General features: G+C 38.4%; 1 protein-coding gene across 1 annotated transcript in view; it reads right to left on the bottom strand.

Annotated features, from left to right (window-relative positions):
• Window positions 1-27730, bottom strand: part of COL4A1 (collagen type IV alpha 1 chain) — a 1084337-nt gene that overhangs the window by 767573 nt on the left and 289034 nt on the right. The window lies entirely within an intron of this gene.

Below are 27730 nucleotides of genomic sequence, written 5' to 3'. Positions count from 1 at the left end.
TTCCTGGCCAAACACAATGGTATTATTCTCTAATACCAGTTAGAGAAGGGCACAGATGAGCTCAATTTTACTGCTAGATATATTTGCATATTCTGCTAAAAAAGACCTAACGTAATCAATACCCACAGTGTTAGGAATCACTCTAAATAACAAGGTAATCAATACAATGTCAGTAATCCTATTTAAACCATTAACCTTGCAATACAGGTCTTCTAAAAAATCTTTGGTGTCTTTCAACACAGAATCAACTTTGTCAAGTATAGGTCTCAACATCTTTTCCAAAAAGATGGACAAAGGCTCTGTAGCCCATCCCCTACTAGATAGTATAGTTCGCATGGCAGGATGATACAGATTTTTATGTATCTTCGGAAGTCTGTATAAGATATGGACAGTCAGATACTCAACTGAAAAATATTTAAATAATTTTTTCATTAATAGTACCTCTAATCAATAGATCAAACAACAGTACAGCAATCCTATCAGCAATAGCTGTCAATTGCAGCTTTGTAATCAATTGATAAGTATTATCATCTCTCCACAGCTCAGCCATAGAATCTAGATACAAACTGATGTCAATAACTACTATCACTCTGCCTTTATCAGTGGGGTGAATCTCAATAGATTTGAGATGTTTAAGATCATTCAGTGCTCTATATTCCTCAGCATTCAAATTATAGTAGCATGATGTAAGCTTCTCATTAAGAACCTTTCTAATCTGTTCATCATATGCATTCACATAAGTCTCAATAGTAGGATGTTTTGTTGGTGCAAAAATACTTGGCTGAGCAAACACCCTAGGTGCTTCATGTGTATCATGAAACACTGCTGCTAAAGTCAAATTACATGAAAATAGTCTTAAATCAGTGAAAACTTGTGAGAGAATCATTCTCTGTGCAGGTACAAAGGACAAAACTCTATTAAATATCTGAAGTTGTACAGAGGTAAGATGTACAGAGGAAATATTCACCACCAAATTGGTCAATTCCTGTTCTGTGTTCCCATATGGGTGAACCTCTCCATGGACTGCTGCTTGTGCTGCACTCGGCCTCTCTTCATCTGACTGTGTGATCTCCCTTGTCTCTGCTCCATAGTTATTGGAAGTGGCTCCAGTAAGGAAAAATGGGTTGTTTTAGGCACTGCACTAGACACCCCGGCCATGTCAGTGGCCATATGTCTATCAGAAATTGTAGAGGTTAAAGTCATAGCCATTGGTGAATTACTACTGGTATTATCCACAGAGCCAATATTTAGTTATTCAACTGACCTATTAGCTGTAGGTAGTTCTACGTCTTGTCGATCCACATGTCCATTTAGTGAACAACCTGTGTCTCTAGTAGGAAATGGTCTAGCAGTACTCTTGGGCCAAGAAAACCATGACCCAATATAAAGTCGGTCATATTTCTCTGTAATTATTTATACTTAGTAGCCTGCAACTTTTTATCATAATCACCGATCTGTTCAAATAAGTCATCAACTCTGGTTGTGACCACTTCTGCTGGAAACTTGGTGTATATTTCACCTTGTAGTACATTGATCTCTTCCAACAGCTCAGCCGCCAGCGGAATAAAAAAAAATCAATCAACTGCCATATATAATCCAAGCATGATAACTTCTCCGGACCTAGATGCCATGTCCTTACTTATGAGTGACGGAGAATGATTTTCTTACAACCTTAGACACACGCTGGTTAAAAGCCAGATGACTGTCTACATGAGTCCCCAAATTGCTGACTACTGTTTCTACTCTTACGGTTGTTTTTTCAATAAGTAATTTCCCTTGTTGGTTGACTTCATATATGGTACTATTACGCATTTCTTGTCTTTGGGCTTTAAGACGTGGCTTTTACACCAGTCATTTGTCTGTGTTAGGCCTTCCTGTAAGATGTTAGTATCTTGTGGGGCTTCTATGATTGCTCCTAGCTTACAGTAATCTGCAAACTTGGTAAGCCAGAGGCCCTTGACATTGTCCTTGACCCATGAAAAATAGATGTCAAAGAGAAGCTGACCCAGCGTGGAGCTCTGGGGGATGCTACTGGTGCCTGGCCTCTTTGTGGAGGTGGTGTCTCCAGTCCTGACATCCTGGGTCCTGACTGTGAGACAAATGCTATTCAGTGAGTATTATAGGGGTTTATGGCTAATTCTTTGAGTTTATTTAAACTGCTGAGTTGGATATTGTATCAAATGCCTTAGCTAGGTCAAGGTAAGTAGTATGCTCCATTTTGCCATCAGCCATTGCCTTGCTGCCCTTGGCAAAGAAGTTCACCAGGTTCAATAAGCATGACATACATTTGATAAAACCAAACGGGGTTGAGTATAGTGTCTGAAGGTTTCCTATATCAGTGTTAATCATTTCCATGATAATTCTTTCCATGGCTTTACATATGAGACTAGTTAAACTAATGGGTCTGTCATTCCCAGGATGCGTTTATGGTCTGCCCTTGGCCTTTAGTGCTTCGGTCCATGTTAGATGGCCGAAAGGTGTGGTATGAATTATAGCCTGGTAATGCAGGGGTGCTCTCTGGGAGCCTTGAACCAGGTCTCTGTTACTGCACAGCTGTGGATGCTTTCCATTTTTAGGATTGCCTTAAGTGAGTGCATTTTGAGGTTTAGACTTCTAGCATTAAGTAGCATTACCCTCAGAGTTTGCTTGCTTGTACCTGTTACGGTGGTGAATTTAGCATTTGAACCTTGCCTAAAAAAGGCACAATAGGGGTGGCAAGAGCCTTAGCCAGTATCCGGAATCCCAGGGGTGACAGGTGCAGACCATCTCTGGCAAAGCATCATGGTCTGTCGACCATGTCATCTCAGGCAGGGAGATGCTGGATCCCCTTAGAATGACACCAGAAACTTAGCCAATTGTTGAAGTCAATCATTTTGTCCTGGGTGAAGCCAAGATGCTACTCAGGGCTAGGGTCTTGCCTGACTGAGCTACCAGATCCGAGAGCTCCTTCATGTCTCATTTCATGTAGTCCAGAGAGGTGCATCCCAGGTCATTCAAACCAATATGGATGATGACAGAGTCATAATCATACCTGTTGTGGAGTGACCTGAGTGAATGTGTTATGTGGCAAATTCTGGCACTCGACAAGCAGCTGACTGTAATCCTCTCTTTATTCAGCCTGGTGAGTGGGACTTCAGTGTGCCTAACTACAGAGTCACCTATGACTAGTGTGTTAGGTACTTTGTTTTGCCTTATGGGCTGTTGCTGGGTAGCACAATGGTGTTTTGGGCTATGTGTTGCTTTGGTTGTGTTGGTGGGTGGTGGTTGTTTGTGTATCTGCTTTGGGGGTCTCTGTTTCCTGTTTAGATTTAACATTGAGAGCATCCACGTATGTAAGTGCATGTTTGGCATGGTTATGTGTGGGTATTGGTGGTAAAGGTTTTGAGGGACTACGTGTTGAGTGTGGTGTTGTGCGGGTGTTGACCTTCTCCTCTTATACTTTAAACTTTTTTTTTTATTTTGAAGTATGATGTTTTATCAGACATTACATAAATTCAAAATGAAAAACATATATACAATTCTAAAACCTATAAATATCAGAACATTATTTAACTATATACATTAGTGTCTATACAGGAAAAAGCAATAATACATTTAAGTAGATTGTGAAGAATGATAAATCATTTCATAAATCTTTGTCCATTTTCTCAAATATTTCCAGTATTTTCACCCAAGAGTTATAAAGTGATGTAGGTCTGGTTGTTCTTTTCTTTAGTGTAGATATTTCCATATGTCCAACCATTAAGGATAGGGTTTTAAACTCCTTAAATGTGGGAGAAGACGTGCTTTTCCAGTGTATGGTGATAATTTTGCGTGCAACTGCCATCAGTGCCCATAGTATCTTAAAATCTTTAATATCATTGATTTTGTTAATTGATAATTATCATTGAAGACAATCTGAAAAAAAAATAATATTTTTCCAATATAATGTGACACACTTACAGTCATAGAAAATATGTTGCCAGTCAGCTCTTATTTAGTTTGACATCTCCAGCATTTATCTTCACTAGCAAATAATTTGGCTAATTTGTGCGGTGTGTAAAAACTTCTGTTTAAATATCTCCAAGTGAATAACTGCCAATATATTCTTCATTAGGAGGGTGGTTGTTTATCTGTGTATAGTAATCCCAATAGTTGCCTACAGAGTAGACTTTTGTTTTTTTAATAAGTTTGTAAATATTAGACAGGTAACCATTACCTTGATAAGGTTTATTTGTGATTATAATAAGATCTTCAATAAATTCTGGAACAGATTGTCTGATTGTTACTTGCATTTGTTCAGTTCTATTTATAAGGTATTGTCTTAGATTTTGTAGAAGTAGCCATGAATCATTATTTATATTATATTTGTTAATTATTTGATTATTAGTTAATATTTTCCCTTGTTCTACCAGTTGATGCCAATAGTTTATTGTACCTTTCTTTAGTATATTTATTTTTTGAATTTGGGATGTATCAAGAATAGTAGGTATAAAGGCTATTGGAAAGGTCAGAAAAAAACAAGAATTAATATTTGGGATTTTGTTTATATATTTTTTAAAAGTTGTTAAGGTAATATTTATATATTTTGAAGGCAATTTATTGCTTTTATTTTTCCCTACTAGGTGATCTTTTAACAACCACATTAGTGGTGATGGTATGATGGTTAAACAGTCTTTTATATGATTTTGAGTTCTATATATAGATTTGTTCATGTATTTGTTTCCAAATAGGCATGTAATGAGTATTTAACCATAAGGTTATATTTTTGACAACACATGATATAATATATGTCTCAATGTCTGGTAGATTAATTCCTCCTCCTTCTTCCCAATTTGGTAGATGTTTATTTAAAGCAATTCAAGATTAATTTGGGAACCACAAGAAGTTTAGTATTAGTTTCTTAAATCTTTGGATGATATACTTGGGAGGTGGCAATGAAAAGCTTTGTAATAGATATAATATCTTGGGAAAAATGACTGACTTAATAAGATATAATTTGTCTCCCATTGTGAATATATATTTGTTCCAGTTAGATATTGCTTGCTCTATTTTATCTAATGATTTTTTTATAATTAAATATAAGTGAGTCTGTTAAATCTTCAAGCAGATCTATACCTAAATATAATATTTTGTTGCCTTCTGTTAGGAATTTGGAATATTTTTTTGTTTATATGTTTCTTATTGGTATTGCATGACAAGAATTTTGTTTTGCTTTCATTAAAGTGTAAACTTGAGACACTTTGAAAGTCTTTTATGTCATTAAATAAAGCCTGTAAAGATTTGTTACTGTCTGAAAGGGTTAGAAGTATGTCATCAGCAAAAAGTTGTAGTTTAAGGTTCAAAGCTTTGTTAATATATATTCCTTTAATGTTATTGTTTGACCTAATTTGATTTGCAAAAGGTTCTGTTATTAAGGCAAATAGCAGTGGTGATAAAGGGCAGCCTTGTTTAGTTTCCTTTTTAGTTTTATAGGTACTGATCTATATGATCCTAATTTAACATTTGCTATAGATTCGTTATATAATGATTGGATGAGAGTGTTAAAATTTGTGGGAAATGTATATTCTTTTAAGACTAATGTTAGAAAGTTCCAGTTAACAGAATCAAAGGCTATGTTAATGTCTAGAGAAATTATGTTTAAATCAAAATGTATTTGTTTAGTATAATCTATTAACGTCAAAATTCTTTTAAGGTTGTCATATGTATTTCTTCCTTTGATAAAGCCTGTTTGGTCTTCATGGATTAACATGGGGAGAAAGTGCTTGATTCTGTCTGCATATATTGCCATGAACATTTTATAATCTAGGTTTAATAATGATATTGGTCTATATGATGAGCATTGTTTCTCATCTTTGCCTACTTTAAGTATAGGGGATATCAGTGAATATTTCCAGGAGGGTGGGATATTTACATCTTGTTTTACTATGCTATATACTTTCAAAAGTATTCAAATAAAAAAAGTAAAGGATGCATATCCCCCCCCCCCCATTCTCAGAGTGTTGGCGACAGTCTAGGTGCTCCTATTAACCTAACCAATGGGGTTATGAGGCAGACAGCTAGTTCCAGTAGGCCGGTCACTGGAGAGGGTGTGGAGGATGTTGTTCCTACAACAAATTTTGTAACTGATGGTGGTAGGGATGAGGAGATTTCTCATCCTACACCGTCTTTTTCCTCGAACCGGGGACAGAACCATCAGAGGTTTTACAACACGAGGAGTCATTACAGGAACAACAGCAAGAAGCATTTTCAGAAGTAACAAGAAGGACAAACCCTGACATTATCAGTAACAGTTTTGGAGACTTTTTTGTTCATAACTATTTGAGTTTTACAATCACTATGGAGATGTCTGATTTATTTTCCAAAGGTCTTACTTTTGTTCCATGGAGACATTTTAACTTAGCATACACACTACTTGATTTGAAGTTGTTTATACATAGGTTGAATTTATTGTCAATTTTTAGTAACACTGCTTTAGGCAAAAAAACTTTGAGAGTCCCAAGTACATTCAACCCCCCCTATCCATCCTTTACTTTTTTTATTTGAACACTTGTGTGAAACTGAAATTAGAAACTTAGTTAATTGTTCTAGGACATTTGCGAACAAAAACTTGTCTGATGACGAAGTAGACTTGTTGGATACTTTAAAAAGTTTACCTGTCAGGATCCTTAAACCAGACAAGGGGGGTGGTTTAGTACTAATGGACACTTGTCATTATGAAAACTGCCTCAACCACATGTTATTGCAGGATGCTTATACACTATCTAGCATTAACGAATTGAATGCAGCGTATAGGTGCATCCATGTTTTCTTGAATGACTTGTTTTTAGAAAATGTTATTGAACAAGATGTGTTGAAATATTTGACTGTTTCATTCCCTAAGATTCCAACAGTTTTCGGATTGCCCAAGATCCATAAAGATGTGCACAACCCCCCCATGAGGCTATTGGTTAACGCTAGGGGTTCTATCACTTTCCCGATAGCCAAGTATGTGGACAACATATTGAAAAAATATGTTGAAAAGGAAACACACATTTGTAAAGATTCTTGGGCTTTTTTGAAAGCCATAGGTGCTTTAGAATTCAAGAGAGGCCATAGATTTTTGACAATAGACGTAAAAGACCTCTGTACGTCTATTCCTCATGTTACAGGGATAGACTGGGTCACTGACCGTTTATTGCATCACAATGCTAGCAGTGTAGAAACCAGATTGGTGCAGGAATTGTTAGATGTCATTTTGAGGTACAACTTTGTAACATTTGGGGGAGAGATATATTTACAGAAGACTGGTGTAGCCATGGGCTCACCAGTAGGGGCCAGTTTTGCCAACATGGTTATGGCCGAATGGGAACACAGATATGTGCTTGGCAATTACAATGGTCAGTTCAAAATTGATTTTTACACCAGATTTTTGGATGACATCTTTATACTGACGGAAGGTTCAGTTAATGATGTGAGAACCTTCATGGACTATCTCAACTCCAGCACGTCTTTTTTGAAGTTCACATTTGTAGAGTCTGATTCTAGAATTTCTTATCTGGATGTAGACTTATATAAGGACATTTCTGCTGGTAGCTTTAAGGCAAAAATATTTCGGAAGAGTTCTTACTCTAATACCATGTTACACTTCACCAGTGCCCATCCTGGGCACCAGAAAAGAGGGGTAGTCAAGGGGCAACTTGTGCGCGCTGCTCGAATGGTAACCGATGATGAACTATTTTTAGAAGAATGTGAGTTCATTAAGGGATTGTTCCTACATAGAGGTTACCCGGACAAGTTTATTCATGACTTCGTCACTGAGGTCCAGACTAAAAGGTATGGGGGTGTTTATAAACCTATTTTACAAAGTAGTTTGTTCACAAGTTGTTCACTAGAGCATCTATCTCCAGTTATGCCTGAAGTCTTTTTAGACAGCAAGAAAGTTGACACTTCTATCTCTTTCATCACCAATTACAGTGCTGAGATTCACCTAATTAAGGAGGTGGTTGTCAAGAACTGGAGTATTTTCTTGTGTGATGATGCCTTACAAGCTAAGTTTGGCACTTTGCCTAGGTTTATATACAGGAGGGGTGACAACCTCAAACGGATATTAGAAACAAAAAAGGACACCCGTGTCAGAACAGAGGGCACTTTCAAATGTGAGAGTTGTAACATGTGTAGGCATATTGCCACTGGTTCGAGCTTTAAAATTGCTGGGTCTTCTTTCTCCACTGTTGGTAGATTCAACTGTAAATCTCGATCGGTTGTTTATTTGGCTTGCTGCCAGTCTTGCCCAGCATTTTATGTGGGCAAGACTGACAGAGGTTTTAATGAAAGAATCTATGAGCATTTATACTGTATTAGGAAAAACAAGTGTGAAAATGCTTTGGCGAAACATGTTAATGACCACCCTCAGCACAGGTTTACTTTTAGGGTGTTAGGACAGGTTTCCTTTGACATCAGGGGGGGTCCTTTTCAATTATTATTAGAGCGCCTAGAAGTGATTTGGCAGCTGAAACTCTGTTCTTATAGACTTCCAGGTCTTAATGACAGAGTAAGTTTAGCTTGCATTTTGAAACTTAGAAGCATGCAGAGGTAATGTTATTATGAGTACTTTTCATTTATTATACATTGGACTTTTTGCTGCTGGTTCTGCTGACGTGGATTTTGTTTTATCTATTGACTTCAAACTAGTGACAAGTGGAGTACCACAGGGTTCAGTCCTGGGACCTCTCCTGTTTGGTATCTACTTCTCTGAAGTACAGGCTAACACAGACGGCCTGTGGCTAATGAAGTTTGCAGATGACTGCAAACTAGGAGCCATAGTCGAGTCCTCAAATGATATGGACATCCTACAGAAGGGCCTCACTGAGACAGATGCCTAGTGTCAGAGGCATGGCCTCAAGCTCAATGCCAAAAAGTGCATTGTCATCCCCTTTGGTAAAAACTCTGTACCCATGAACTACCACATAAACAACAGTTTAATTAACACAGAATGTGTGATAAGAGACCTTGGGACCCAGGTGGACAGTAGTCTCTCCTTTGATAATCACATTGCCACAGTAGTCAGCAAATCCTTCTATATGGCACACCTCATCACAAAAGGGTTCTCATCCAGGAAAAAAGAGGTCATTGTTCCTCTCTACTCGGTACTCATTAGACCCCTTATAGAGTACAATGCCCCTTTTGGAGTGTACCTAACAAGACATCTGCAGCAGCTGGAAAGGCCACAGAAGTACCTCACAAAGAGGATTACTGTTCTCAAACAGATGCCCTACACTGACCATCTCAAAAAACTCCAGCTTTACTCTGTAGCATATTGCTTATTCCGAGCAGATCTCTGCCTAACATATAAAGCTATGTTAAAACCAGACCTGTTGGACATGCTACACATAAAAAAATCACAATCCCTCTGAGCTACACACTCTAGGGACCTAAACCTTGTCACCACAATAAACAGGACATGCTGGAGGGATAGATTCCTATCCCAGAGACTTCCTATACTCTGGAACAAGCTACCCATCTATGTCAAGCAAAGTTCCTCATTAGCACTCTTCAAGAAAAATCTTGATGAGTGGATGGGGAATAGGAAATACAACCCGGGGATCACTTCTGTGGCTCTGCTCGACAGGGGCACAGGAAATTAACTTTCTTGGGTGACATAAGCCAGGGAACCTTGTTGGCTAGGCTTACTTAGGCCCTTGGGCCGATAGCCTAATACCTATCTATGAACCTATGAACTGGTTGAGAGGTGTGCTCCCTGGTGCAAATATCCAATTTCCCATTTTTAAAACAGACCAAACCCAGTTGTTACCCCAGTAATAGTCAATCAGTCCTAGCCTTGAAATAGGTTAAGTACAATTAGACACATGGAAAATAATACCATGGATTCCCTGGATGCTAAGTCTCTATGAGTAGCCTCATACCATATTTTTTCTTGTTACCAAGTGGGGAGAATCCCTTTCCCTTTCACCTCTAGGGCAAAATCATAAGATTTCTTCATTTAGATATAGCTATCTTCTATAAATTATGTTGCTATTAGTTTTCCATAGGTCATTAAATTGATCTCTGTTACCTACTGTATATCCCATATTGTGTCACCCTTCCATTCTTTTACAATAGAGCCCTTGATCCAACTTCCAAGAAACAGAAGTTGAATATTCTCCTTTCTCATCACATGTAGAATTCACTGCATATTATAACAATAAAAATGTATACTCCCTTAGAATCTGTTTGCCAAAAGATTTCTACCCTCTCATCCTTGCAGCACTCCTATTATATCTCATACTATTGAGCAGTTCCAGAATATATGAACAGTGTCTGCCTTATTCTTTCTACAGCACCAGCACTGTTCTGTTTCTACTTTGTAAGTTCTAGTTACCTGTTTCTGAATTTTAAACCAGCTATAGACAATCCACATGTGATGATCCCAAATTGTCGGAAACAATTTCTGTTTTTCTGACCTCATACATAAAGCATGCATTTCTCAAGGAGTAAAATGTATTTCTTCATATGTATACCTTTAAGCTGGAGCCTTTCCAGCTATTTAAAATGCTTTTCCTCATTTAACTTTTAGATAAAATACTGTTGTGATATTCTTTTATCTTTTCCACAACTTGCCCCTTTTGTGAATAGCCAGCTCTTTATGGTGCATTTCACCTGTTTTCTGACATTATCATCCTGAACTTCTTGCTAAACACGATCTACTTCAGCCAGTTTAAACATCCTTCCTTATGTCTCACTCTCCCATTTCATTCCATTTTTCAAGCAATATCTTCTCTTCTACCCTAATTTCTACAATACTAGAAGTGTAAACAAGACACTCCACTCCCTACAAGCTCTGCTCAGCCTAGAGAATGCTGATGTCTGTGCATTCACTGAGGCATACTTTACAGCCGTGAACCTGCTATTACACAGACAGGGACTAAAGGTACAGGTGTCTTCATTTACATCAGAAATAAATATACCTTAAGGCTGGCCAAACAGGAAGATGCACTTGAACTTCTCCATGTTCTTATCACCATAGGCAAAATTCCGTACCACTTTGTAGTAAGCTATAGGTCCCCCTCTATGACCCAGGAAACCTATAACATGAATTTAAGCTTATTGGAAACACTCACCATCCAACCGTTAACTACCCCACTATTAACTGGGAGTCACACACAACACCAAATGTGCACACACAGAGATTCCTGGATTGTTTAAATACAAACTCCTTGGACCAGATTGTCAATAAGCCAGTCAAGGGTGCAAACATACTGGATCTGGTTCTCACTAATATGGGAAAACTCTATACCATGTAATGTCTTCTCTGGTCAAGTCAGACCACAAAATGGTCTCCTTTGAAGTGAAAATAAAACAAGGAATCCCAGCTAACCTTGGAAAGTTCAGGAACTAATCAAAAGCTAACTTCCTCCTATTAAGTGATAACCTGGCAAAATTTCAAGCCCCCACAAACTCTGAGAACAGTGCTAACTATGAGGAACTCTTTACAGAAATCCTATACAAGCACATTAATAGTTGCGGAGAGCAGCTGTACCCACCAGAGAGAAGTACAGAACGAACTCAAAAAACAAGCCACCCTGGTGGAATTATAACATCAACAGGTTGTATAACAGAAGAAAGCAAATCAAGGCAAAAATTAGGAGCTGTAGCACCCAGCAGGATAAAAGCACTTCCATCTAACTAAATAAACAAGTCAGAGGACAAATAAATTCCACCAAAGCCATATTTGAGGTAAGTTTGGCATCCCAGGCAAAGGACAACCACAAGGCATTCTGACCACAGCCTCAAGAACAATACTCAGTTGTGTGCAGAGCTCATTTTTAATTTAACCACCTATACTGAGCCAGATATAGCAAATCTACTGGCAGACAAATTCAGCTCTAGCCTTACCCTTTTCTCCCACTCAACTTCCTCTCTGGGAACTACAGATGCATAACTCCCATACCATCACTAGGGAACAGGTCCTCAATGCTTTCTCTGTGACCAAGAACACTGCACTGATGGGGCCAGACACTATTCAGGACTCCTACTTAATAGCATGAAACATGACCTTTCAGGACCTCTAGAATCACTGTTTCACTGTAGCTTCCAAACAGACTTCATGCCTCATGACTGAAGAACAGTGACAGTCATTCCTCTGCACAAAGATGGACCAACTACTGACCCTAGAAACTACAGACCCATAGGATTCACTACTTCACAGTTTCCAAACAGACTTCATGCCCCATAAATGAAGAAAAGCAACAATCCTTCCTCTGCGCAAAGGTAGGCCATCTACCAACCTAGGAAACTACAGACCCATAAGATTCACTAGTTTCATATGCAAAGCCCTAGGTTCATAGATTCATAGGTTCATAGGTAAGTACTAGGGTAATGGCCCTGAAACCACTGCAAGCCTAGCCCAATAGTGTTCCCAATCATCTGGCTTACCAGATGTTAGTTCCCTGTGCCCCTATCTAGCAATGCGATTGAAGTGATCCCTGAGGTGAATTTCCTATTTCCCATCCACTCATCAAGATTTTTCTTGAAGAGGGCCAGTGAGGTGCTCTGCTTGATGTGAATAGGGAGTTTATTCCAGAGTATTGGAAGTCTCTGGGTTAGGAACCTATCCCTCCAGCAGGTTCTGTTTAATGTGGTGATAAGGTTGAGGTCTTTGGAACGAGTAGCATGGAGGGATTGGGATTTTTTCAGATGAAGCATGTCTAGCAAAACCATAGAAGGAATTATCATGGAAATGATCGATAATGTTATAGGAAACCTCCAGACAACTGACCCAACCCAATCTGGTTTTGTCAAGGGCGGATCATGCTTACTCAGACTGGTGGACTTCTTTGAGAAGGTCATCAACGCAATGGATAAAGGCAAGACACTTCACACTGACTGCCTTGACATGGCCAAGAGATTTGACAGAATATCTCACTTGGGCATTGTTGATAAACTCAAGAGGTTAGGTATAAACCCTTATGCTACCTAGTGGTTAGCCAGCTGGCTCACAGACAGGACCAAGGAAGCTAGACTTGGGAAGTCTGCTTCTAGAAAAAAGCCAGTCACAAGTGGAGTCCCTTCCTAGGACCACTCTTTTTTGGCATTTACTTTTCTGAAGTTAAGGCCAATGTCAAGGGACTCTGGCTAACCAAATTTGAGGATGATTGCAAATTAGGAGCAGTTATAGTATCCCCACTGACATTAATGTTCTCCAGGAATAGATAACACAGACAAATAACTTGTGTCAGAGCCATGGACTAAAACTAAATGCCAAGGAATGCATAATAGTATCCTTCGGGATATGTCTCCCCCCCAAGAGTTAACACAGTAGTCAGGGATTTGGAGACATATGTAGATTGTAATCTAGCCTTTTTCCATCAAATGTCCTGCAGTGAGGAAATTATTCTATGTTGTGTAACTTATAAACAAAGGTATGGCATCGAGGTTCAAGGAGGTCACTGTTTACTGTATTCAGCATTCATCAGACCTATAACTGAGTACTAAGGCCTCTTTGCTAAGCACCTAACTGGGCATATCCCACAACTCAAACATCCACAGAAGTTCCTCACTAAAAGAAAACAAGGTAAGTAAGATGTCCTATGCAGACTGCCGCAAAACCTTGTCCCTATATTCTGTCTCCTATAGGCTGCTGAGGAGAGATCTATGCCTAGCAGACAAGGCATTATTGGACCCCACCATGACGGGCCTTCTGCATATCCACAAAGCAAACAGCACCAGGATTACCCATTCTAAAGAATTAAACCTTGCCTGTCTTATAAATAGGAGCTGTTGGAGAGACAGGTATGTGTCTCAGAGACTACTCCTTCTCTGGAACAGGCTCCGCATCCATGTGAAGCAGAATTGGTCTGTAACCAATTCAAGTGTACCTTTGGCAATTGAATGGAAAACAAGAAATTCATCCCTGATTTATCACCTATGTCTCTAATGGGCAGAGGTAGCCTGTAATACTTCATCTCCCAGGCCCCTGCTTATAAATGTTTCATTCCCAAGCCCCTGCTTACACTCATCAATTGCACCAGAAATTTTCAAAGATTTGGGATGCATGGCTAGGCTTAAAATGTACCTATTCATTATCTCTGACTTTAGTAAATTGTTACTATTATGTGTCTATTAATTTTGAGTCTAACATTTTTGTGTCCAGCCCATTCTCTATCACAACCTCCCCCTTTTAGGCTTCTCCTCTCCACTATTATTTACCCCCAAGCAAATATAAAGTTGTAACTATTACAGCAGATAACTGTAAACTGGGGATCACCCACCTTCCCAGCTTTCTTGATGAGCAAAGCGTGCCTTAGCTACCTAACTTTCTCCCACATATGAATTTCTCATTTTGCAATGTAAGCATCCTCTAATCACGACTGCTCTGTGACAAGTGCCTAAAAGGTACAAGGCCTTAGGGAGAATCGTCATTATTTGAGATATGTTAATATGTCCCATAAATATTTTAATTTCGATATTCTTAACTGTGAGTCCTGGAATTATGAAACAAAGTTTGCAAACTCAGGAAAACAATGAATGAATGAATGTTGAATATTGCTGTTCAGCTTTAAAGTTGTTTTCTGCATGGGAAAGTCCCCTGCATCCCCTTTTGTGAGGCGAAACCCCCCCATGACCCTAGTACTTATACGGATGACCATACATTGAAGAAAAGGAAATATTCTGAGAAAAGGCAGTCTCTGACCTGGTATATGTAAGTCCACATTGTCACTATCCCGGGACTTGCACTTATGAGTCTTTGAATAGCAAATGGTTAGTTAACATGCACACATTATTTCCCCAGTCCTCCAATATTTGAGCAGTGTGGTACAGTAACGTCTCATAATTAACTCAGAGTCTACGTTTCCACATTTTCATTACCTTTAAGCCCCAGTACTTCATTGCAGCATTTCTGACAATTAACTACTCCTCTATAGACCTCTCTATTTCACCCATTCTGAGCTGCACTGCCTTAGTCCAGTTACTACCTAATCTGAATCACTCATGAATTCTTCAAAAATATTCCCACAGCACCAACTTGAATCTATTCACAATAAACAGCTGGTCATCTGCAATTCTGTAAAAGATTTCTCAGCTTCCCGACATAGCATCGATAAAATATCTGCCCCTTAGGGTTAAAACATTGATAGCCAAAAGAACCTGGCCTGGTGACAAGGGGATTCCCCTGCTGAATCTGTTTTCTTTTGGAGTGCTTTGTCTTTTCAGCTTCTTCACTACTTCTGCGACATTTTCAAATTTGTATACTTTGATATATCATGAGGAATTTGATATATAGGACCAACTACATTAGCTACATGAAAATAATGTAATAAACCAACAAACACATAAGTGAACTAAACTAAAGTTTAGACTGCAATATTGCCAGTGGCAGACAGGATAAAATTAAACAAATTAGAGAACTAAAACATATCGGAACAGCCAGATGCCTCTTTTTTACTCTATGTTCCTCCAGCACCACCTTTTTATACACCCTTAACTCCTTTCCCCTCAAGCTCTCATCCCACCATTTTCCATACATTTATCTTCCATTTTGTTCCTTAGCCTCTTTTTCCCACTTGAATATTATCCCTTTCCATCTTTTTATGGATAATTATACAAACATATCAAGTAAGCTTAGTGGCATAACATTTCACATGGATTATTTCAATCTGCACACTTTATTGAACTGTTGTGCATATTACTACATAGTAATTAGTTTGGTATGTGTACTTTAGTCTTTTGCCTTATGTAAGCTATCTTTGCAAACTGATTCATTGGTACAGATGTTTTTTCATCTAGTTCTTTCAATATTTTTCCTTTCACGTGATTTTTTTTATGGCACTTGTATCTATGCCTTGTGCCTCTGATTTGTATCTGATGTCTTTTCTTGCAAGAGTACTTTTATTTTGGGCAGTTTTAATATCTGGAGATTTTCTCTCCAACTTTCCAACTTAAATTATAAATTGTTATCAAATACTCCCAATTAACAAACGATCAACCTAAGTAAATAAATTAATACATTTTTATAGTCTCAGCAGGAAATGATTCTGATAACCATTTCAGGTGTCTGTACAGTTCCTTGTGACAATGTTTCTAATGGTTAGTTACTAGCAAACAATCAACCTAAGTAAATAAATTAATACATTTTTATAGTCTCAGCAGGAAATGATTCTGATAACCATTTCAGGTGTCTGTACAGTTCCTTGTGACAATGTTTCTAATGGTTAGTTACTAATGAAGCAAAAGCTGTGTGCAAACTTTATCTTAAGAGTAAACAAATTCCATCTGTCCACCTTTTTTAATTCAGATGAAAGGCCACCTCAGGCAAGGAAACAAAATAAGAAATTAATTATATATGGTGACTCATCTGGGTCAATAATCCTGATAATATCATCAGCCATTTGATTACTTTTTCATGTTTTGTGCAGCCCCCCCCCCCCAAATAAAAGAGCCTGCTGATATTATAAGAGTTATTTGCAGCCCCTTCCATACTCCTGATCTTGCCTCTTAATGATCAAAGTCCTTTGGGTTAAGATTAGACTGAGCATTTCCAGTGAAGTACCATGCCAGTCACATAGCAGAATTAAATCACATGGAATTCCAGGCCTTTAGAACTGCCCACACTTTTGCATTTACTTATTGTGGACATCGTTATGTGATTACCTGGATCACAAACTGTTTTGTAGGGAAAATTGAATTCCTCCTTGCTGGGAAGAATATTCCTGTTCTAATGTCATTTAGGAGGTCATACCATTGATGTAACTCGGGCCAATGCAGCAGTCTGTTGTTTTGGTCTTAAGACAAGGTAATGTAAAAACTAAAAAAATATTATTTCAGAAGATAAACCAAGACCATAACACTATTTCTGGACAGCCATCAGAAATTTTTCTTTTGATTTAGGCAGGCTGACAAGAGTGTAAGCTTTAAAGACACTTATTTAGTTAATAACCAACCTCTTTGGCATAAATGGAAAACCTCAGCCTTGGTGTTCATGTTTGATTCTGTCTTAACTATTTCAGTGACTCTACACAAAACAACATGGACCTCTTGTCAAAGTACTCTTTTCTTGTGCAGGTGGTTTAGTACAAATACGTCATAGGATATTTGTTTTTCTTTAGCTTTGCCAATATGAAAGAACTACATTGGAATTTTGTTTCTTCTTTTTTTGATCCACCATGCTTGTTAAAGATACCTTCATCTCTATTTATGCATTTTTTAAATCTTTTGGATCTCAGCCTCATATGACCATCCTGCTTGTCCACCCTGCATGTTTAGTAATTCCTCTCCCAGGTAATAGCCATTGACCCATTTATTCTCCTGACAGGGTAAGAGCCCTCAAACTCATTTGTTATCCTTACAGGTGAGAGTTGTGATGTCAGTATATCCCATGAAGCAAGGTAAATCTTTTGTTTATGTACTTAGCTATGTCCTCCTGTTGGTTGTGAGTTTCACAGCTGCTTGCTCCAGAGAGCTAATGCATGCCACCACACATGTTAAGCAGCCTGGTTATGCAGATCATTGGTAATGCAAACATAGATTTCATCCTAGTCCACATGGTACATGCTATATCCCTCTCTCTCCAGTAGGTGCCAGCACTAAAGCAGCCCATACTATTCACCACTCTTTGTGTCTTTCGGCTTTTCCCGGTTAGGGGTCGCCACAGCGGAACCCCAGTCCGCTAATGATTGGTAGTGGATTTTTAAGTACCGGGCTACCAGCCCTGACACACAACCTTCAACGAAGGCTCACCCCATTCATGTATGCTTCCCCACAGAAGACGCTCTAGCTGAGAATCAAACGGGACAACGTCTTGCTATGAGGCGACAATGCTACCACAGCACCACCACCGCAGTATACTATTCACCACTCTAAAGTGCTCAAATCATTAGTTGAACATGAATTATCAGGGTCACAGTCAGACTGCCATCTCTCCATGCCATGGAGCTGGGCAGGAAGCCTACTTCTGGATGTCAGATATTTAACAAATAATGACCTTGACCTTACTCTTGCCATCTCTATAGCCATGTGGCCAGGTCTTCTTTCCATGAGACTGACAAGAGATTTGTCATTAAAATCATGACTGAAGTTGCCAATCCTGTCTCCATTATAATTCAGCACATATTTAGGTATTTATCACTCCAGGTTTTAAAGTTGTCTCAGCACAGAGACAAGATTATTGTCAAAGATCGTTAGACAAACTGTACTCACATTTCTCTCTTCAGTTTGTGCAGGACTACCTCAAGACTGCTTCTTACCTTACATCTGTCTCCCCAGTACTGACATGGTGCCAGATTAGAAAATGAGATTGTCCCAGAGAGGAAAGTCCATGTCAGTACTTTGCTAGCAGCTCTAAGTCACACGTTCTATGTGGCTCTTATTAAAGCGGTCCTCTTCTCAGTAGCACCTCTAATATACCAATCTCTGTGGTTAATATAGCCTTCTGTTTGGCTTCCATATGATCAACTACTGGAAATTAACTTACATGAGTCCTCTCCCAGTAAGACAAGTACTCTTCACCCCCACCCCCACTGGATAAGGCATCCAATGGAAGTAGAGCTTTAGTTATTTTTGTCTCATCATTTGGAATGCTATACCCATCGACATTATGTCCCGGTCTTCTCTAAACTCCTCTCTGCTAAATGTCAGGGACTACAGCTTGTTCACAGTACTTGTATCTACGACAGCTGAAGCATTGTTTCAAAGAAACACCCAGCCTCAGTAACTGGCCTTGGGGATGCTATTCTCAAAGTAAAACTCGTGATTCTTCGAATGCTGCCAGACTCCTACCATCTGAGACCTTTGAATAACTGAATATCACACTTTCCAGAACAGGCTATGACTTTTCTTTCTTTTCATGCTATCTTGCTCTTACTTATGACCTTATTTAGTATACTATAGCAATAACCCTCGCCTGAGTGTGGGTAATGCTGGATTTACCCACGGTTGGTATGGTTTGGTCACGAGGGCAAAGCAACCGGACCTTTTTCCATTACTATAACTCTGATTTACAACATGCACACTGACCAATCAGCGTGCACGTTTTGGAATATTAATGGGGGGGGGGTCATTGTATAATGATAAATATTCTACTAGTCGGAAGTAAAACTTTTACCACTTTGCTATCTATTAATGCTGACCGTCACTTGTATTCTGCTTCATGCCCACATGCCTATACATTGTTGTACTGCAACACCTGTAAAATGAATTTGTCACCACAGCTTTAGCATCTATTTAAACTCATACTGTCTGCTACTGGATCATTTTAATAGGGAGCACCAACATCTCTCAAAACAATCCTGTCTGCAGACTAGACTTTATATATACAAATTAACTTTTTATCAGTTACAGCCACATTTCAGACTGTTTTATTTGATGTGCCACTCCATGTGGAAAGAAGGAAGGGGTGATTAGTGTTCAAATATATTATTGTTAATATTTAAGCAAAATGAAGGTCACCCCCTTAAAAGAATATACATATACAGCCAATAATCTGCTGTGGGCTATTACAAACAAGTGCAGAGGGTGTAAGGGTTAAAGCTCAGTCTTTTCCTGGTAGCAAATCATAATGGTTAATCAGTGAATAATTCACTTTCAGGGTGGCCATACAATATACAGGGTATTTATAGCCAGACACTGCTCTTGTACACAAATAGTGCTTGAAATCATGAGCAACTTTTTCATAAAAGAGAAATGAATCACAGTTTGAAATATAATGATATAAACTAGAATGTGATTTAGAAGACATATAGATAAAATATGTCCCTGCGTGCAGCAGACAACATGAGTGAGTTAACCAGAGAATGAGTGCATCATAACTGCATCATTGGCTGTCATCATTGCACAGAGACGAGCACATTATCAGCATGGCAATTTACAGCTAGGTTGCCCTTGTTCAGTTGCTAAGACAATATAGACTATAATAATGAATCCAAAGGCTTACCATATATATTTTGTTTTGCATAAAAAAAAATCTAAAGGACTAAAACCACAGCAGAGCATTGAATCAGACTGCTGTTGCCTAGCACTTACACTAAAAACTACGTTACTTTTTCTTTCATCACTTTCTGTGTGCTCAGATAATTCCCAGTATGGTCATGCAAGAACTGGAAGTATTTAAAGTCAGTTCAGCTGTAAGGAAATATTGTAAAACAATGTGCTTAACCCCCCATCCCATATATACCGGTTTGATCCTGTAGAGCTTTCATGCTGCTACAAACCATATCCCTGGGGTGGTCCCTCTTCTTATACTGGAATATTTCTAAAAGCAGTTCTTTGGCAAGAGGACAAATGGAAAGCAGGAGAAATAAAAAAAAAAAACTTCCTGGCTAATCTTTCTTCCCACACTTTGATAATTGAAAAGAAAACAGAAAGCTGCTGAGAATCAAGCCACAGATTTTTTTTTTCTATGAAGCATCATGAAGTATTTATTAACTGAAAGGACTCCAAGTAGTTTGCAAAGTGAATACTGCTTTTTAATATCTATCTATCTATCTATCTATCTATCTATCTATCTATCTATCTATCTATCTATCTATCTATCTATCTCTCTCTCTCTCTCACTCACTTTGTATATATATATATATATATATATATATATATATATATATATATATATATATATATCTAGGTTTACTTCAGAATTTCAAAATCCTAAAAGTACAACTTTCATATGGTCGAGACCATATGATCGAAGTTTTAGAACTTCAAAATTCTGAACGGAGATCTGCATACAGCACAGAATGGGAGATTTCCCTTTTCCTTGCTGTAGTGCGATCTCGGAGTTTGTATATTTAAGTAGTGGGGGTGTGGGGGGTGCAGGAGGGCATAAACGTTGAGAAAGTTTTTTTTTTTTTTTGGATTAATTTCAGAATGTCGAGAGTCCAAAACTTTGATTATGTGGTCTCAACCATATGAAATTCGATGTTTCGGAAATTCGACAATCAGAAGTGAATCCATATGTGTGTGTGTGTGTGCGTGTGGTGTGTGTGTGTGTGTGTGTGTGTGTGTGTGTGTGTGTGTGTATATATATATATATATATATATATATATATATATATACATACATACATACATACATGAAGCCACTAGATGGAGTAGCTGTATTGAAATAGCATCCCAAACTCATGCTTTGTAGTAGTTGAAAAACATGGAAATTAATACATAGTTCTACAACATGTAGAGCACAGACTGACAATTTAAATGTGTGTGTGTGTGTGTGTGTGTGTGTGTGTGTGTGTGTGTGTGTGTGTGTGTGTGTGTGTGTGTGTGTGTGTGTGTGTGTGTGTGTGTGTGTGTGTGTGTGTGTATACATCTATATATATATATATATATATATATATATATATATATATATATATATATATATATGCTTTAATGCAACTACATTGCAGACAAATTCTTGAAATATCACTTTCATTTGAGCATGAGAAATACTTCAGAAATTTTATTTATGAGATATGGGATTGTTTGTGAAGCATTTCAGCCATGATGATTAAAAAATAAGACTGTTGTAAACTCATCTATATGCTTGAGTTATTTAAAAAAAACAATAACAAAATATCTATTTCATTAACTGGAAATCAGTCTGAGAATACTGTATTAAAGAAATAAGGTTTTTGTATTTACCATTTACAAGATTTTTGCACAACCCTTGGATGGCCAAAGGGTACAAAATTTGCCTTATTTTTTACAAAACATTGTAGAATCAGCAATGAATCGAATTTTCAAGTGAAAGATAAAATAGTTCCTTTGCTCAAGCTCCTAGCCACAGCCTAAAAAGCACAGCTCAGATATAATGCCTCACCGTAACATAAATTCCTTACAAAAGTATAACAGCATGCATTTCCAGATATCATCTCAGTTAATTATTGGTATTATTACTTCTGATCTTTCTTTAGGAATGGAATAAGGACTATAGTTAATATTCTCAAGGACGACCACTATCAGTGACTTGTCAAGAAATCATTTACCCCAATTCTTAACATTTTTCATGTTTGTTGTTAAGGAGTTAAGGTGGAAAGCCTGATAATGAGAAAACAATGCCAAATTTCATGGGATAACTGTGTGGACTACTGCACTTGAAAAACATGTCATAAAAAGTTGTTTTAAAGAACAGTTTTTATCCCTTCCTATGTCACTGTCATTTGGCCCCACCACATTGCCTTTCTTTCATCTGCCATTATAACATGGTCACCAACACCCATTTTTACTCACAGGGACCTTGCCCCTACAACTATTGTGTGACTGGATCTTGGTGGCCATCACGTGTGATGAGATGGTAAAGGAGAAAGATATTTCCTCATGTTTACATCCCACATTAGTCCCTTATGAAGTGCTTCCCAGGTACACCCCTGTGGTGCACACTCCTGTATACTGTGGTTTAATGTATCTCCATGCCCTCTCCTTGCAGTCATGACAATGTGCAACCTACAACGAGTATTATATACAGTGGGTATAAAACGTTTACACACCTCTGTTAAAATGCCAGATTTTTGTGATATAAAAAAATGAGACCACAATAAATCATTTCAAAACTTTTCCCACCTGTAATGTGACCTATAACCTGTACAATTCAATTGAAAAACAAACAAATCTGTTAGGGGAAAAATATAAAAAATAAAAAACGTACAATACACTGGTTGCATACATGTGCTCATCCGTAAACTAATACTTGGTTGTGTGTGCACACCCTTAAACTAATACTTTGTTGAAACACCTTTTGATTTAATTACAGCATTCAGTCTTCTTGGGTAGGAGTCTATCAGCATTGCACATCTTGTCATGGCAATATTTGCCCACTCTTCCTTGCAAAACACTCCAAATCTGTCATATTGCAAGGGCATCTCTTCTGCTCAGCCCTCTTCAGGTCACCCCACAGATTTTCTATTGGATTTAGGTCTGGGCTCTGGCTGGGCCATTCCAAAACTTTAATTTTCTTCTGGTGAAGCCATTATTTTGTTGATTTGGATGTATGCTTGGGGTCATTGTCATGTTGAAAGGTAAATTTCCTCTTTATCTTCAGCTTTCTAGCAAATACCTGAAGCTTTTGGGCCAAAAATGACTTGTATTTGGAACTGTTAATAATTCCCTCCACCTTGACTAAAGTCCCAGTTTCAGCTGAAGAAAAGCAAACCCAAAGCATGATACTGCCAACACCTTGCTTCACCATGGAGATGGTGTTCTTTTGGTGATGTGAAGTGTTGTTTTTGCGCCAAACGTACCTTTTGGAATTGTGGCCAAAAATTTCAACCTTGGTCTCATCAGACCATAATACATTTTCCCACATGCTTTTGGGAGACTTGATATATTGTTGTGTAGATTATAGCCAGGCCTGGATGTTTTTCTGTGCAAGAAAAGTCTTCCGTCTTGCAACCCTATCCCATAGTCCAGACATATGGAGACTATGGGAGATTGTTGTCACATGTAGTACACAACCAGTACTTGCCAGAAATTCCTGCAGCTCCTTCAGTGTTGCTGTAGGTCTTTTGACAGCCTTCTTGACCAGTTTTCATCACTTTTGGAGAGACGTCCAGTTCTTTACAACGTCACTGTTGTCCCATATTTTCTCCACTTTTTGATGACTGTCTTCACTGTGTTCCATGGTATATCCAATGCTGTGGAAATTTTTTGTACCCTTCTCCTGACTGATACCTTTCAACAATGAGATCCCTTTGATGCTTTGTAAGCTCTCTGCGAACCATGTTTTTTGCTGTAGCAGGCAACCAAATGTCAGAAAAATCCTACTAGGACAGCTTGACTTTATTTGGGGTTAATTAGAGTCTCTTTAATTGATGGCAGCTGTGTACCCAAGAAAACTGAATACTGTAATTAAATCAAAAGGTGCTTCAATAACGTATTAGTTTAAGGGTGTGCACACACAACAAAGTATTAGTTTAAGGGTGTGCACACTTATGCAACCAGCCTATTGTACATTTTTTATTTTTTTCCCCTAACAGATTTGTTTGTTTTTCAATTGAATTGTACAGGTTATAGGTCACATTAAAGGTTCATAGGTTAGTACTAAGCTAACTGCCCTGTGAGACTTGAACCCTACACCTTGTGTTTGTAAGGTAAACACCTTAACCATTAGGCCACCCTCCCAAGGTGGAAAACATTTTGAAATGATTTATTGTGGTCTCATTTTCTTATATCACAAAAACCCAGCATTTTAACAGAGGTGTGCAAACTTTTTAAATCCACTGTAACTAAGCCTGCTTACAGGGAAGAAAATAAAAGTTAATGCATACTTATGTAGCTACCTTAGAGTAATATTTTACCACTCTTGACACCTTCTGTATAAATTAAATTAAATGCATTCCATATCCTAAACATTTCAGTAAATAGTATGCATTAGATGGGTCAAAATGAAAACATAGCACTGAGCACTAAAGCAACTTCATAGTTACCACGTATCACTGAGGCAAAAGAAAGAGACAGAGACAACATAAAAGTTTTAAAACTAACTTCTGCCTCCTCCCCCATTCATTCTCACTTGTATGTGCAAAATTCTGTTGCTTGCATAGGTTCCTGTGTTCCTCCATGACTGCCTGCCTGATACTGTCACCTCCTGGGGAGAAGATACCCCTTGACCCTCCCCTATGCAGTTCCAAAATCGTCCAGCTCCCATATGCTAGCACTTCTCCTTCCCAGCTTTCATTTATATCTCAGTAGTGATGCGGTTCAGAGATCACCCTGACTCTTTCCATCCTTTTTAGTCATAGCGGTCTCTTTCATATAGAGTCATAGTTCCATAGGTAGTACTTGGCTAGCTGCCTTGTGAGCCATTTTAAGCCTAGTCAATTTCCCTTTTTGTGCCTGAACTAAACTATCCCATTTGGTTATAGATTGGCCTTACCCATCACTTTGTTGATAAATATATTACACATAATTAGAATAACTGGGATCATATCATAGATAATATGAGGGGACCCATGCATGGGATAAACCATTTAGGAGCTGTCTCTGTCCATTAGTGGTACATGGGGCAGTCATGCGGTAAATTTTCTGCTTCCCATCCAAAGATCCAAGTTGCACTTGAATATAGACAGGGATGAACCTTATTTTATGTGGATGGGGATTCTGTCCCAGAGTAGCTTCCCACTCCTCCTAACTTCAGTCTTTTAAATCCATCTCTTATCTGGTAATGGATGATGCCATTCCAAGTTATGGCTCAGTTGTTGTGGGAACACAGCAACGCTGACCATTTTTTGAGGAAGAGGAGTGTTCTTGCTATTTTCCACTGTCAGTTTGGAAGCACCGGACAAGTCTGCCTGTCCATGCATGGTTCATTTAATAAAAGAAACAGCCTCTTGTATCATCTGCACATGTCCTGCTTTCCTTGTCAGACAGCATGTAAGGAGGTTGGGCAAATTATCTAAACAACAGTTCCTTCCTGTTATACACGTCCTATAAATCCTGTCCTTACTTCTAAATCTGCAGGGCTTGACTGAGAGGCACATAGTCAAAGAGGTTGAAAGATAGGTGGCAGAGTGCTGGGCAGCAAGGTGAAGCAGTCTACAATAAGTGGTTATATGCAGGGGAATGTAGGAAAGGCTATGAGTGGATATGGTGGTGGAATGGAAAAGAAGACTTTGCCGTTCATAGAACATGTTTTCATGTTGTGTAGGGGATACCCTCCTGGATTTCCAAATGCTGCAGGATATGTACAACTTGAGAGATGCATAGTCAAAAAGTAGTAGCAGTGAGCTGGTGAGAGCTTCAAATGAAATGGGCAGAAACTTGCATCTTTTTCACTGGCTTTGTAGTCTAGTGTGTGTGTATATATATATATATATATATATATATATTTGCCTATCTATCTATCTATCTATCTATCTATCTATCTATCTATCTATCTATCTATATATCTATCTATCTATCTATTATTCACTGAAGGGAGATGGAAAGGAGTTGATTATTTTGGTTGTTTGGAGTGGACCAGAAAGCCCAGCTATGGGGTAGAAATTCATGGATAGTGATGCAATTGATAGTGAAACTCATAAAGAAGAAAATTGTGAACGGATGTAAGGAGGAGGCTGTGGAAGGAGTAAAAGTGGAGGAGATCTGTTGTCTGGTGCAGAAGATATTGATGTGGGCAACTGGGTAGGGTCAGAGAGGTGGGAGATGAAGCTGCCTAATCATTGAGAAATACGTCTGGTCCCTAGTAATCTAGGTTTGGGGAGGGCATTGAGGGATACCCATGGGTAATGAATTTGTTGAGGTGACTGGTGAAAATAAATTTGTATGACTATAGAGACAAAAAGCGATTCCTTCTGCATTTTCTACTTTACAGATTGACCTTTAAGAAACAAACCTTAAGCTCTTAATACAAAGAAATCGAAAACATACTTTACTTTCAAAGGAATCGCACATGTACCTAAGCTCTAATTTTTAGCTATAAATAAGTACCAACAAGCTATTATTAACCCAAAGTCTTGTATCCATTCTACATTATCTGTCCCAAGAAATGTGCTTGTCTTTATCCATTACAACCCCACTTCTATGACCCTTCTACTTTTCTGTCTCATATTGCCTCCTTTTCTTATCCATGGTGGTGGTGCTGCTGTAGCGTTGTCGTCTCACAGCAAGACGTTGTCCAGTTTGATTCTCAGCTACAGCATCTACTGTGGAGACATGCGTGAATGGGTGTACCTTCGTTGAAGGTTGTGTGTTAGGGTTGGCAACTCAGCACGTAAAAATCAACTGCCAATCATTAGCGGACCGGAGTTCTACTGTGGTGACCCCTAACCAGGAAAAGCCAAAAGACACAACAACATTGCCTCCTTTTCTTGTTTGCCATTCTTTCTCTCAGTGTATGTGCTTTAACTATTATAATATGCATGCAGACCTCCACAATTTGTTCTCAATGTGAATGTTATGATATAGCAACAATTTAATGTGAATGCAGAATTTATGCATTTCTTTTTCTTTTATGGCATAAGATACTTACATATATTCTGATTTAGCTATCTATTCAAACTATATTCTTATCAGTGGAGATTCTCTCCCCTCTGGATTCTGTTTAAACAAATGCAGAGCTTATGTGAGAACTTTGATGAATTAAATGTAGCTGTAGAGGATATTAAGCCTTGGGCTATTGAAACAAAGCAGCTTGACATAACACAGCAAGAGAAGGTATCTGATATAAGAGACTCAGCAGATGCTATTTCAATTTTTAAATGTTGGGAGTAAACTGAATAAAAGATATTAATATTATAGAGGTCTCTGTAAATGAATGAGTAAAAGTTGCTGAACTCTGAAACCATGGCCATGCACAAGAACTTGCAATTAGTTTACACAGCTAAGAAATGTGACAGCAGTCTTGATCAGGAAGGAATTCATGAGTTATAAAATATTAGCAAGTCTAAAGGGCATAAGAATAAGGCCAGAATAGATGGCGAGTGCTTTTCCTTTGGATCATTTCCATACAATCTTAAAGGGTAACAGAAACTGACGTCCTACTGCATCCCATCAGTGTGGGCTTTCATTATAACCCAGGACAAGGAAACAATCTTCTCTGCAGCCTTTATAAAGATGAGATGTTTTGGTAGATAACATAACTATTTCCATCTTTGCTGATATCCCCTTTAATGTAATAGATTATAGGTTCATAGATTAGTGCTAAGCTAACTGCCCTCACGAGCCATTTTAAGCCTAGCCAGTTATCCCTTGTGAGAATCAAACCCTGCACCTTGTGTTTGTAAGGCAAATACCTTAGCCTTTCGGCCACCCTCCCAACCCTAATAAAACAGAGATGGGCTTCTGTATTATTAAGGCAAGGGCTGTT

This window comes from Protopterus annectens, chromosome 5.part0 (assembly GCF_019279795.1).
Source record: "Protopterus annectens isolate FY-2018-M chromosome 5.part0, PAN1.0, whole genome shotgun sequence".
Lineage (NCBI taxonomy): Eukaryota > Metazoa > Chordata > Ceratodontiformes > Protopteridae > Protopterus > Protopterus annectens.
Note: the sequence above shows the minus strand (reverse complement) of the source record. Positions and strands in the feature narration are given on the sequence as shown.